We start from the raw sequence: 12657 nt of genomic DNA on the forward strand, positions 1-12657 counted from the left end.
TGGGTAGGAAAGAGGGCTTAAAGGATTAGGTCAGCAGTATGAAACGTCTCTCATCATATTGTAATAGGTGGGCAGCCCATCGATACTTCTTTCCTGAGGAACGTCAAACACCTTCAAGTGTTTCTGGTTTAGCTCTCTTATTTGGAAGGGCTGAGAAGTACCTTCCATCTGCTTTATCTCATCTGTCCTCCTTCTCCTCCCCTGATACAGTAACCACCAAACCGTTCCTCAAAAAAGCTGCACTTGCAAGCACAGAACAAAGTATGCAAACAAATGAAGTCAACACAAGTGGAGCTGATTTATTGCTGTCCTCAAGGCTTTTGTTCAAAGGGCTCCTGCTGACTGTGGGGATAGTAAAATAACATTAGGCCCCTGGAACCATGTCAGAATTAACCCTCTGACCCCAAGTTCTGTTTGTTTTCCGGCCTGACCCACACAATAAAAAAGTTTTCCTAACAAAAAGTTATTATGTGTGAAAATCAAATGGCATTGCTGAGCATTACACTGATACCTCAGCTGTGTGGCAGGAGAAAATATGTGCCACAGCACACAAAATCAGGGGGTACTAATGCATGTTTACCCTTGATTATCTCAGATTTTTATATCAGTCTACACATACCCTTCCTGTCCCTGTGTGACCAAGCTCTGAGCCACCTTGCCCAGCTGTGTTTCTTTTAATCTCCCTCACCTGTCTCCACCACAGCTGGAGTGGTGCTACTTGCCTGGGATCTGCTTTGCAGAAGGGTGATTTCTTCCTTCCCATCCTCTGCCCAGCAAAATATCAGAGAAAGGGGTGCAGAACACACTTACTATTTGTATAAGGTCATTGTCCCACCAATGCCCCACTCACAAGTCTGCAGCCTCCCCCTGACATCCTACAGGGCCAAGCCTTGTCCATCTACTAAAATGAGATGGTCTTGGGAGTAGGAAGCTTGCAGTGGGGATTGTAAGGAAAGAGTGTTCTGCCCCAAGCCACAGTTCATAGAAACCTCAACAACTTCTCATCTGACAGTGTCACCTTGTTCAGTCATGTCATGACTCTTCTTTGGTATCAGCACTGTGCACCAAGACTCTGGAGGATGGTGAGGTGTTTATAGTAAACAGGAGCACCTGAATATGAGTAAAAGCAAGAAAATCTTGCATTTGGTTGTGCAAATGGCAAGTAGAGGCAATTAGTTTTCCTTTATATTCCCAGATTTTCTGTATTTCAGAAAAAGAGGGAAAAAAGTAAAATTGCCCTTTTGCCACAGTACAGCTTCCACCATCCACAGTGGTCGTCTACTGTTGCGCTGATTTCTGCATTTGCCTCTTCTACCACTGCAAATCTAGGAATTCTGGTAATTGAACAGAATTCAGAAGACCATTCATGCTGGCACATATCAGCACACAGGGGCCTCACTGGCACATAGTGTTATCTTCTCTATTCTGTTTTTAGACATCTTTGCCCCCATTTCCCTTTACATCTGGCTTTACATAATTTGAAACCAGAGGCCCCAGCACTAACAAAAGCACATCACAGACTGCTATGTCAGCTTTGCTCAGCGTGTCCCGTACACCAGACCAGAGGAATGGGAAGCTGACCCTGGCCTTCTGAGACCAGGGTCCCATCTCTACCAAAAGGAAGCTCGAATTTACAGAAAAACAAAGGAAGGCGTGTAAGAAAGTGGGAAGCCTACAAAAACTCTACAAATATTGATTTCTCTCCAAAATCAGCAGTCAATAAATTTGCCTGCCCTGGAAATAATATTTTTAAAGCAGAGCATGGATTATACATGGGCTCTGAGCACACTTTGTATTCCTGTAATATGCCTGAACTCCCTTTCATATTTAACAAAACAGGATGCAGCACTGCATATAGTATTCCGTATTATCATGCATATACTGTAACTATAGCTAAAGTTTACTATAAAAAATTTAGGTGTTTGACATCTTTTAGTAATCATAAACCTCTGCTATACTCGAACTATACCCTATTAGGACTGAAGGAATCTTTATGATTAGCTGCTGTGATGAAGAGGAAGCACATTAATTAAAAAAAAAAACAAGGAAAAAAAAAAGACCATCACCTAATTGTGAAAACCTTCCCAAATTAGGGATAAACCCACAGAAGCAGATTAAAAGAAACAGGTCCCACATAGTTCTGGGGAACCTGGCTTGAACATACACATGGCTCTTTTCTATGGTTTAACATATATTTTTCTGTTAATTTTTTGCCTGTATCTTTTTTGGGGGGAGTTGTTTTTTGGATGGTTTGGGCTTGTTTTTTTTTTATTTCTTGTGCATGTCTGATGTGCTTACATCCACCGTATAATATGCTATGGTCCAAAGATCACAAGTTTGAGGCAGGTGCGTGTTTTGAGCTTGCTCAAAAGCTCCTTTGAGATGTGCTGTAGTGTCAGAGGTGAGCTCTCATAAGGGGACACTCCACTGAAATATTAGCAGGACCTAATCCCTCCAGCTAGATTGAAAACAGCAAAAGAAAAGTTGTTATCTCCTTGGTAAATCAAGAAGCATAGAATAAAAGGAGAGAGAGAAAAAAATCACAGTGTTTTTCAGATTACACAAGGCCTTCACTTAGTGAAGAAATTCCAGGGTGTCCAAGAAAGGTGCAGCAAGTGTGAAGTATCAACAAGTGCTTTGTAAGCACCCTTAAGTAGATCTTGCTGGAAAACAGAAAATTGGTTTTCTGAAAGCTTTCAGGGACTAGAGGGGATTTTTTTTAGAGGCATCAAAATGACACTTTAAAGGTACTAAAAATAAATGCAAATCAGCTAGGAAATGGCAAAAAAATTCCAAACATTTAAAAACTCTAGGGGAAGGACCAACAAAATGAGTTGCTTACCTCTAGTGAATGGTAGCATTGAATACATTCTTAAGACACACTGAGAGATATTTAGAGCATTTTAAGCAAGCGAGATAATGGGATCGCACAGGGAAAAAATACTGCCACATTTGTATATTTTGCCTTGAAAGTTTTGCAATTTTTCAATACAATGACTGTTTTTATTTAGTTCTGCTAAGATATTACCACTAACAAGCAATTATGAAAACCAAGTTTTATTTGCTATAATATCACTGACATGGTACAGTCTGCCAAAGGGCAGATGACAACAGACAGCTTTCGACAAACCAGTCCTTTAGTCATGTAGGAAATTTTTTATATCATCTAATTTTAAGCAACTTATTCAGGTACTGAGTGGCATTAGACAAGGTATTCTAGCCCTCTGGGGACATATTCTAGCACCTAGCTTGAGAGGGACTGAGCCAGCCACTTTGCTCGAGCAGGCAGTAACGAGAGAGGGTGAAAGAGCTGAGACCCGTAGCAAAGCACTGTTGGGACCAAAGGATCCGCTGGCACCGGACAGCAGGACAGCCTGCATCTCAGAAGGTCACCCTTCCCAGGAGAAGCACAAGAGGCTCTGTGAGGAGGCGTGCAGCCACATGTGCGTCCCTGTCAGCTGGCCATGTTTGAGTGGGTTGGGAAGAGAGGGGTGCCATATTTTTCAGAGGCATCATCTGGAAGCTCTTGCTGGCCAAAGAGAAGCCAGGACAGAAGCATGCAGTCCCTCATAAACTCCTCAGCTCCGAGTGATCTCTGACTACATGTCCTTCACAAAGTACTTTTGCTTTCCCCTGTACCTCAGTTAATTAAGGAAGGCAAATTCTCTAAAGGATGCAGCTCCCAAACCTCTTCCAAGCAGATATTTCCAGGAGAAAGAAACCAGGCCATGAGTCTCCTGAATGACTGAGAACTGTGCTGCAGGCTGACAGCATCCTTTCTGGCAGCAGCAATGTTTCATTTCCTTCTGAACAACCTCACCACCACAGCAGGACTGGTGGTGCCTCCTCCCTGTCCTGCCCGGTCTGCCCACAAAAATGCAGTTCCCTCTTTGGCATTTCTCAGCTACCCGCAGAAGAAAAGTGACAGATTTGAACTCTATCTGTGAGAGATGGACCCAGACCTCAAGCCTTAGGCTACTCGTATGAAAAGACAGGACTCACTGCTGCAGCGTGTGAGAGAAATCCTGCTCAGCTCTCTCAGGAAACACGGTGTACAACTTCAGTTGGGGTTGGGTTCAGGTCTGCAGCGGTAGCCCTGGCTCCGGTGCCCATGCTCTGAGGCACAGAGAATTTCAGACAAACCCCTGTGCTTGGTGTTTAGCTCTGCCTGCCCGCCTTCTCAGCATGCAGTTTTAGCTTGACAGCCTAAAGAGTGTGGCTTCTGATACCATCCGTGCATTTTATGCAAAGTACTTGCTTATATATATCTACATACATAGGCAATTTATATGCATACACACAAGTCAGTACCCAGTTTCCATCCCCTCAACCTCTCACTAAAAATTAAAACCAAACAAAACCAAGTTGTCTCCCATCCTTCTGGGCACTTCCTGATTCCCACTTCTAAATCTGACAGCAAAACAGATGGTGGAGAAATTGCATCCCCACAAGTTTCCTGAAAACAGGACATTGGCATATTTGACAAGCTAAGGGAGAAGCTACCGACCCAGCTCTCCATAGAGTATCGGCTAACGAGAACACTGATCCAAGTCGCAAACAGTAAGAAAGCCTTAATTGGACTTTGTATCTTATTAGGCATAGAGAACTCATCTAGAAGTCAGGAAGACATTGGGACATAGGTGCTGCTATTTCCCCTGTTAACAGAGCAGCTTGTTCGAGGTTGCTCTGCAGAGGTGCATGGCAAGCCCTGCTCACTCTGCAGGAAGCTCTTTGGCCTGCCTGGGTCTTGGATCACATGCCAGAGCTCTACTCGACCCTAATTAGTAGATCTTGCACTGGAGAACGTATTGCCAAGGGACTATTGATGGTTCCAGATGTGAAGACATAATTGCATTCACTGTTCAGCAGGAAAAAGAATTAGTATTGGCTTTATCTACAACATAAATTACATGGAACAATTCAGAAGAATTAAATGTTTGAAAGCCTGAATCATGTAAGGACAGTCTTAATGAAAACACTTGTGTATCAATATTTTACACTTGAAATGTGTGAAGAGTAAATGACTCTTAATTCATGAATCTTCATAAATATTGGATTATTCTAAATGAATTCATCATGCAATGCACCTAACATTTGTGCACAGCTTAAAGGTGAAGTGCTTATCAAGATCCTCTTCATTTGCCAAAATTAGACTTCGATTTTGTTCTGACTTCTCTGACTCACACATCCTTCCTTCTCTTGCAGTTCTCACCAAAAAAAATCCTTGTCAAACCTCACTAATTCACACAACATAGAGAGCAACCGTTGCAGAATAATGAATTTTGCAAATTCATCCTTTGATGAACAATCAGAAAAAGAAGCAACTATCACACATTTTTAAGTACACAAATTATGCAGACAAGAGTGCTTTTTCATTTTCATTTTTCCTGCTGAAACTGTAAGTTTAATTAGCATATTTAGTATTTCCTGTAATTTGCCAGAAAAACCTGTCTCATATGTATTTTCTTCACACTTTTTCATGGGTATACCCAAATAACAGATCTTTGCTAAAAAGCAGGGTTAGAGTTGTATTTTTCCCCAAATTATACAGAAAAGCCTTTACCTGTTGTTTTGAAATAAAATGTTTTTGACTGTAAAGCACAAGACTTAAGTGCTTTTCTATCTGAAAATAAGACTTATTTTGGCACATAACAATTTCAGACGTTGATCCAAACAGCAGATGTCTACATTTGGGTAAGTTTCCTTTGACGTCTGGATACAGCTGAGCTGGCTACGTCAGAGCTGTTTCAACTCCCGTTAAGTCTGTGGAAAGAAATTGGCATTTCTGGGACGTAATCACAGGTCTGATGAATCACTTTTCTCTCTGTTTCTTTCCATTGCCTCTAAAGGCTGGCTCATGTGAATGTGATAGGCTCTGGTATAAATATCTACACTGGAGACAGAAAAAAATACATAAAACCGAAGATTCTGGATCCAGCTCTTTCCCAGCTCTTGCCTACCTCTGGATCATGTTGCCTGAGTGGTCTGTATCATCTGAATGCAAGAAAACACTTTTTCATTGTGGGAGTGGCCAAACACTGGCACAGGGTGCCCGGAGAAGTTGTGGAGTCTCCATCCTTGGAGATATTAGAAACCTGACTAGACTCAGTGCTGGGCAACCTGCTCTAGCTGGACCTTGCTTGAGCCGCGGGGTTAGACTAGGTGACATCAAGAGGCTCCTTCCAACGTCAACCATTTTGTATTTCTGGGATCCTTTTCCAAGACTACCCATATGGAAAAGAGATTTTGGATGCAGTAGGTTATAAGTGCTCCATAACGCATTGATCCCAGCGCTGGGTGCCTGGGAAGGACTGTGTGTGCTTGAGGAGTGTTCGTGCTGGGGAAGCAGGCAGTGAGTACTGCTGTGCCGCAGAGGGAGGCTGAGAGTTCAGTGAGAATAGAGGGGGTTTCTGTCTGCCGCATGGACGTGGCAAGCCTGAGGCATGCTGTGTGGTACAGGGATTTGGGAAGGGGGAGATTGTGCTGTGTGGCTTGTGCTTGTTACTCATGGAAGAGCACTGAGCTGTGAGTGGTCTACAACAACAGGGGTAGAGGAGTACTGGCAACAAGCTTTCATGTGGATCTGGAAGTCTTCTGAGACCACCAGCAAAGAAAGTTGTCCCTGCCTGTGATCCACTGGAAGAGTATAGGATCTATGCTATCTACACCTTGAGTGAGGATTTACTCTGCGAGCTCAGACTGTGTATTTAAGTTAAACTGTATAATGACAACTTTGTATGATTGAAGGGGAAGGGAAGAAGTATGGCCTTCTAAAAATAGGCATGCTCCAGATGGAAAGAAGGACAGGGCAGGAGCTGCAGCTGGCCTAGCATCTGTCACTGCACCTGGGGCTCTCTCCAAAATCCTGTTTCTATATTTTTTCCTCTTTAAAAATCCCTTGAAGAGGAGTCCACAGGATGAGGCCATCCCAGAAAGGACACACGGGTCTGTGAAGAGGCATTGCATGACATGCATGAATGAACCAGCAGCTGCATTCATGAGATTTAGGCAAGGACTGCCTGGATCAGAGGGTTGGACTCCGTAACCTGAACAGCAAAGCCAGCCCAGCTGGCTTCAGAGGGTTCTTTATCCACTGAGTGGTGGGACAAGCTGGGTCACAGGAGTGGGAACAGAACTGCTATACTACTTTTTACTTTCAAATCTGGACTTACATACAGAAGAATTGCTCTTACCAGTCCTTTCTTCTTTCATCTCTCATGCTGCAAACTTTTGGAGGTAGAAGGGGGGTATATTTTTGCTCCTGAGTACCACTGAGTACAAATGAATCAGATGGGAACTGTGTGATATGCCTTATAAATAGAGATGAGTAGAGTCCGAAATAGCTCATCTGACAAAGTACACACAGATACCATCAAAATACTCATGGGTGAATGAATAATACAATCTGCTTGACATCTTAAAAATGGTGTGTTGGGTGTATACTCTCTAATGCTTGCAAAAAGCAATCCCTATGGGGCCATCGATGGAAAAAAGGGATCAAGAAAGTGGAAGTGAGCTTGTATATAAGAAAGCCTCTCTAACTTTGGAACAAGGCATTCAATACTTATACATAAATACTAGACTGCTCAGGACTTTTACCCATATTGAGAGAGAAACATTGCCAAGCTGCTGTCTGATGTTAAATGGGTTGCACACAATAGATACAAGAAGCAAATAATTCAATGGAGTGCTTGTGGGTTACACAGAAGTTTGCTTTCAATGTCATCTTCTCTAATAAAAATGCAACTATAAAGCTAATTCAGTTACATGAGCACTCAATAAATCTTAGTACGAGCAAAAGAAAAGTGTTGGACTGTTCTTCTAGTACATTATAGTCACATCTGATTGCTTCACTAATGTCCTTTCAGGAGTCACTTGCTTCTATGATTTGAAAAGGTCGCAATTCATATGCCAAATGGTTCTGTACTGTTCCAAGTCTAGTTTCAAAACAGATTAATAGCTTAGTAACCTCTGGGAGCTGTTGTCTTTATAATATGTGGCTTGTTAGAACATTTTCTACGTGAGATACAATTAAATAAATAGCAAAGTCAGCAATGCCTTGAGAGCGAGCTGCTCATCTCACCTAACTTTAGCCACCTGAGTTAGTCTTCAGAGCTCTCTGTGTAGTTGATGGAGCTCTCCTGGATAGTTCATGAAGGTGATTCATCTCATCCTGAAATAAGCAACAAAGAGAGGTTAGATGAATTGTCCTTTGGAGGTGCTCATGTCTCTCCATGTCAGCTAAAGAGAGAGCTGACATAACTGCCTTAGGATATTTTGGATGATTAGCTTTAAGATTGCTAGTCACTTTTAGGTGTCCATCTGAGCAACGGGATATTATGATTTGTATGCGCAATAGCTTTTAGAGACCCTGTTTCTCTACCCTTACTTCATAAATAACAAATGCTCTAATTTATGGGCAGACCATATATGCATACATATATATATAAAAATGTTCATATTTACATTTATATGTATATTTAAAGGGTAGGTCAAGACATAGTGCTTTATACTTCTTTGGGTATTCTGCTATTCTTTGCTTTCATTTTTTGAGACTGGATAATTATGTCCTTCAATCAGTTTTAATTATATCAGCTGTCAGTTTTCCTTCTGATAACCTGAAGATCATTCTGCTCTTAACTTTCAGAAATTTACAGGGAGAGCGAACAGCATTAATAGTTCCACAGTTCCTAATTCCTGAAGAGCACCTTGATATTTCAACTGAACTGAAAGGCTGAGTATGGGGGACAGGGAGAGAGAATTGAAGTATTTGATTACCAGGACTGACAATTCACAGTGATTTACCTTTCAATCTTATTTGTCTAGCTCTAATTAAGTAATGTTAGTGTGCGTACAGAAAAAAGCTTAGTGATAATGGTCATGGACAATAATTGAACAATTTTGGGCTCACTAACTCACAGCAAACTAAAAGAAGGACTTGTTACTGCAGATGTTAGCTGTGTAACAATTTTGTTAAAGACACAGCATCACTTCTTCACTGAGAGCACTTCACCCATTTCCTACTGACTGTCTACTAATGCTGCTGCCACCATGGAGTCATCATCTCTTTGTATTTCTTTGTATTAGCAAAGGTTGGAATCATGAGCCAGGGAGCCACGTTAGGCCAGAAGCATAAGGAAAAATGCAGCCCCTCACTGGTAAGTGCACAGAGATGGGAACCCTTAAGACTTCTGCACAAATGCCATATTTGCATCTACTGAAGAGTGAGGCACACAGGTTGGAAGGAGCCAAAGAACACATCTGCACAAGCCTAATACATAGAAATGTTACTGAAGGTATGGGAGACTGTGTGTCTATACATACAGACATATGGAGAGATATGCTGAGAACAGAGAAGGTATAAAGTCAGGGAGAATATATTAGTTACCGGAGTGCTAGAGAAAACCATGTGAAGTTCATTTGTGTCCAATGTGTGGAAGTTACTGCACTCAAATGCTACATTACAGTGAAGGAGCTCAGGGCAAAGAGATTATGAATGGATATTTATAGTCAAAAAAGAAACAAAAGATGTCCTCCAGGTTTCCTATTTTACTGAATGTTGGGGTTTTTTGAAAAAAAAAAAGATTTCTGTAAGTGTCTAGTTGTCAGTGCTGAGCTGTGTAAAACATACAGCAGGAGCCCTGAACTGCAAGAAAAGCCAGGAAAAATAAATGGCAGTGACCACATTCAGTAAAGGTAGCTAATATCAGTGCCTGACAGAAAGATTTAAACAGTAAAAATAATCACTGTTTTAAGTAGAAACATTCATCCTTCAAAAAATAGTACATCAAATAACCAGACTGAACTGAAAATTTTGATTTTTAAATGCATGTCACTAAACTTCTTTCATTAAAAGTACTCCCTAGAGCCAGAAAAAATGTCTAAATAATGTATACAGACAATAAGAAGATTTGGGGAGAAACGTTGATGACTTTACCTATGGAATCTTTTTTCAAGTCCTGATCGTGTGGGGTCTAACACGATGAAAGTGATGACTTCTATGATATGATACTTGATCAAATTCAACATGAAGCATTTCTTGGCAGTTGACTTCTCGGTGACAAAATTGTCATTCTAAAGTTACACTAGAGAGCTGGTATCTTGCTGCAGATGCATCTTCCCCTGTAATTAATCTGTTATACATACATTTAGTTCCTCTGGGAAATATGTGTTTGTAATGGGAATTCTGACAAAATATTGTTGACTTCACCACAGCCCCCAGGTTCTGTTTATGAGTGACAGAAGTTGTATACATGGACCAGAACGTTTTCCACAACAAATAAGGATGAAAGTGCAAATAAATATGCAAAATTAATACAATTTATTATGGTAATTTTACCTTGTCTTCAATTAATGTAAGGGGTTTTTTTCAGTTTGGTGCTTGGAGGGCAGTCGATCATACACCTACAATTTTGTTTACTGATTTTTTGTTTACTGATTTTGTACATTGAACTATAGGGTCAATTAAGTATACTCTTAGGAAAACTCCATTTTCCTCCATCAACCCCAGCCATGATAAATGTCATCCTTGGGCCTTAATCTTGTCTCCTTAGGAACATAGCTCTAAGAATCTCCATTTATCTATATGACTATATCTGAGTTTATTTTATATTTTCGCAGGAAGGCATATCTAAAAGTTAGTAGTTGGGGATTTTACTTTGCACCCAGTCTTTAGTAAGGGGTTGTTATTGTGAATCATGGATGGAGTGCTGGTACTTTGTATTCTTTGCAACAGTGTGATTAAAGGCAAGTTACGAAGTACTGTTGTTTCTTTCTGCTTAAGGTGTGTAAAGATGGTACTTTTTTCCTAGAATCCCAGGAATTCTGTATAATATGCAATAGTTTAGAGACTGTTTAACACTATAAGACCTTTTTCTTCTTCCTGTTAACACAACAGACAGTTTTATACACATACACACCACATGTATCCATGCACACAAATTTCTAAATATATTCATATGAAAACAGATTCATTTCATAAGCATGACAAACGCTTTACTGAACTTTAAGGCACAGCCAAGTGGCTGTATTTTGGTTATGGCTCATTTCACAGCTCCTCGCAGAGATGGACTGGGGAGCTGATGCAAGGTTCAGTGGTTCGGCAAAAATTAACCCTGTTGTGGAGGCAGCAGAAAGCCACGCTAGTTCTCAGGTGACACTATCTCGGCAGTGGACAGACAGACAGACAGACAGGTTGCCCCAGACTCCGGATAACCAAGGGATGGACTGGGCAGTAACTGCACTTCAAGCCCTCAAATTTTTCAGGAAAATCAAAAAGGCCTTTTATCTGCTGAGCTCTGGGTCCACTTTATCCTTTAATACCTAAGATGAAAAAAAGCCCTTTTGCAAAGCTCATTCACAAATATTTTACAACAAAATATGAGGAATTACTAGAACAATTTCCTGAGCATAACTACTATTTGTTGCTCCCATTATTAGTATCTGACAAATGATAGCTATATATCTATAAGGAATCAAATGGCCTTATAATAACTGATTACCAATATATGAGAAGTCAAGTTAAAAGGAAAAAATTTCTATTAATTGAGAAATCGTGTGATTTTTTTTTTAGCTATGTTGAAACAACTTCTTTATGCAACTGAAGAAAACAGCATCAGTGCTCTGAAGATTTTTAAGGAGATAACACCTTGTATTAAAATTACTTTTATTATGCATATAATTTTTAAAATACTGTAATACTTCTTTTAAGAACCAACAAGAATTTGGTTCATTTGAAATTAAACTTCTATTAAATTCTGCTGTAATTAGTGAGATACATTATAATGTAAAAATATGTAATGTATAAATGTAAAAAAATAGGTAATGTATAAATGTAAAAAAATATTGAGACTTTTAAAAAAACATTCTCTGTGAGTATGACCATGGAATTGCTGCATGTGCTACACATTTTATCATATCATATATTGGTTAGCTGTAGATGCTGTTAAGATCATCCTAACTGATACTAAACAGGTAAAAAGGTGTTCAGCATCCCAACAGGTCCATAAGTGAATGGAACGTGGTCTTTTCTCCAGGAGATCACACATAATGCTGTTAGTCAATGAGTCCAAAGGAACTCAGCTTTGCTATGTTGTGCTTATGGGGAGTTACTTCATAAATTTTATCTGTCTTGTTTTGATCAAAACATTTTAGTAGCCATTTTATTGATCTACTCCAGTATTCTAAAACCTGGTTTAAAACCTATTTTTGTCAATTTCAAGGTGAAATAATGCCAACACAAGGGGAGAGACAAGCATTTTTGCAAAAACAACAAAACCTGTGTCTTTTCTACAAATGAGGACAATTTTTATGTGTTCTTATATTTGTTCCAATAGTCATAGGCATTTTGGTCATGGGTTTTGTTGGATTTTTTTTGTTCATTTGATTTGTTTCTTCATTTAAAGGCAGTGATGAGGTATCGAAGAATCATTTTTTTTCAGCATCCAGAAATGGCTTCTTTTGGTCAAAAATTTGCAACACAAGAGAAGAAACCCAGCAGTCATTATTGTTTGTGTTGCATCCAGCCTACAAGACAGATACTGGAAATAACCTGGAGGTCATTAAAGGACTCAGGCAGTATATCATGCATGCACTCATCTTCAAAATGAATAGCAGTGAATGATGTACCATACTTCTCATTTCCATTAGCAGTGGCAC

Source organism: Gavia stellata, chromosome 4 (genome assembly GCF_030936135.1).
Source record: "Gavia stellata isolate bGavSte3 chromosome 4, bGavSte3.hap2, whole genome shotgun sequence".
In the NCBI taxonomy this organism is placed as follows: Eukaryota; Metazoa; Chordata; class Aves; order Gaviiformes; family Gaviidae; genus Gavia; species Gavia stellata.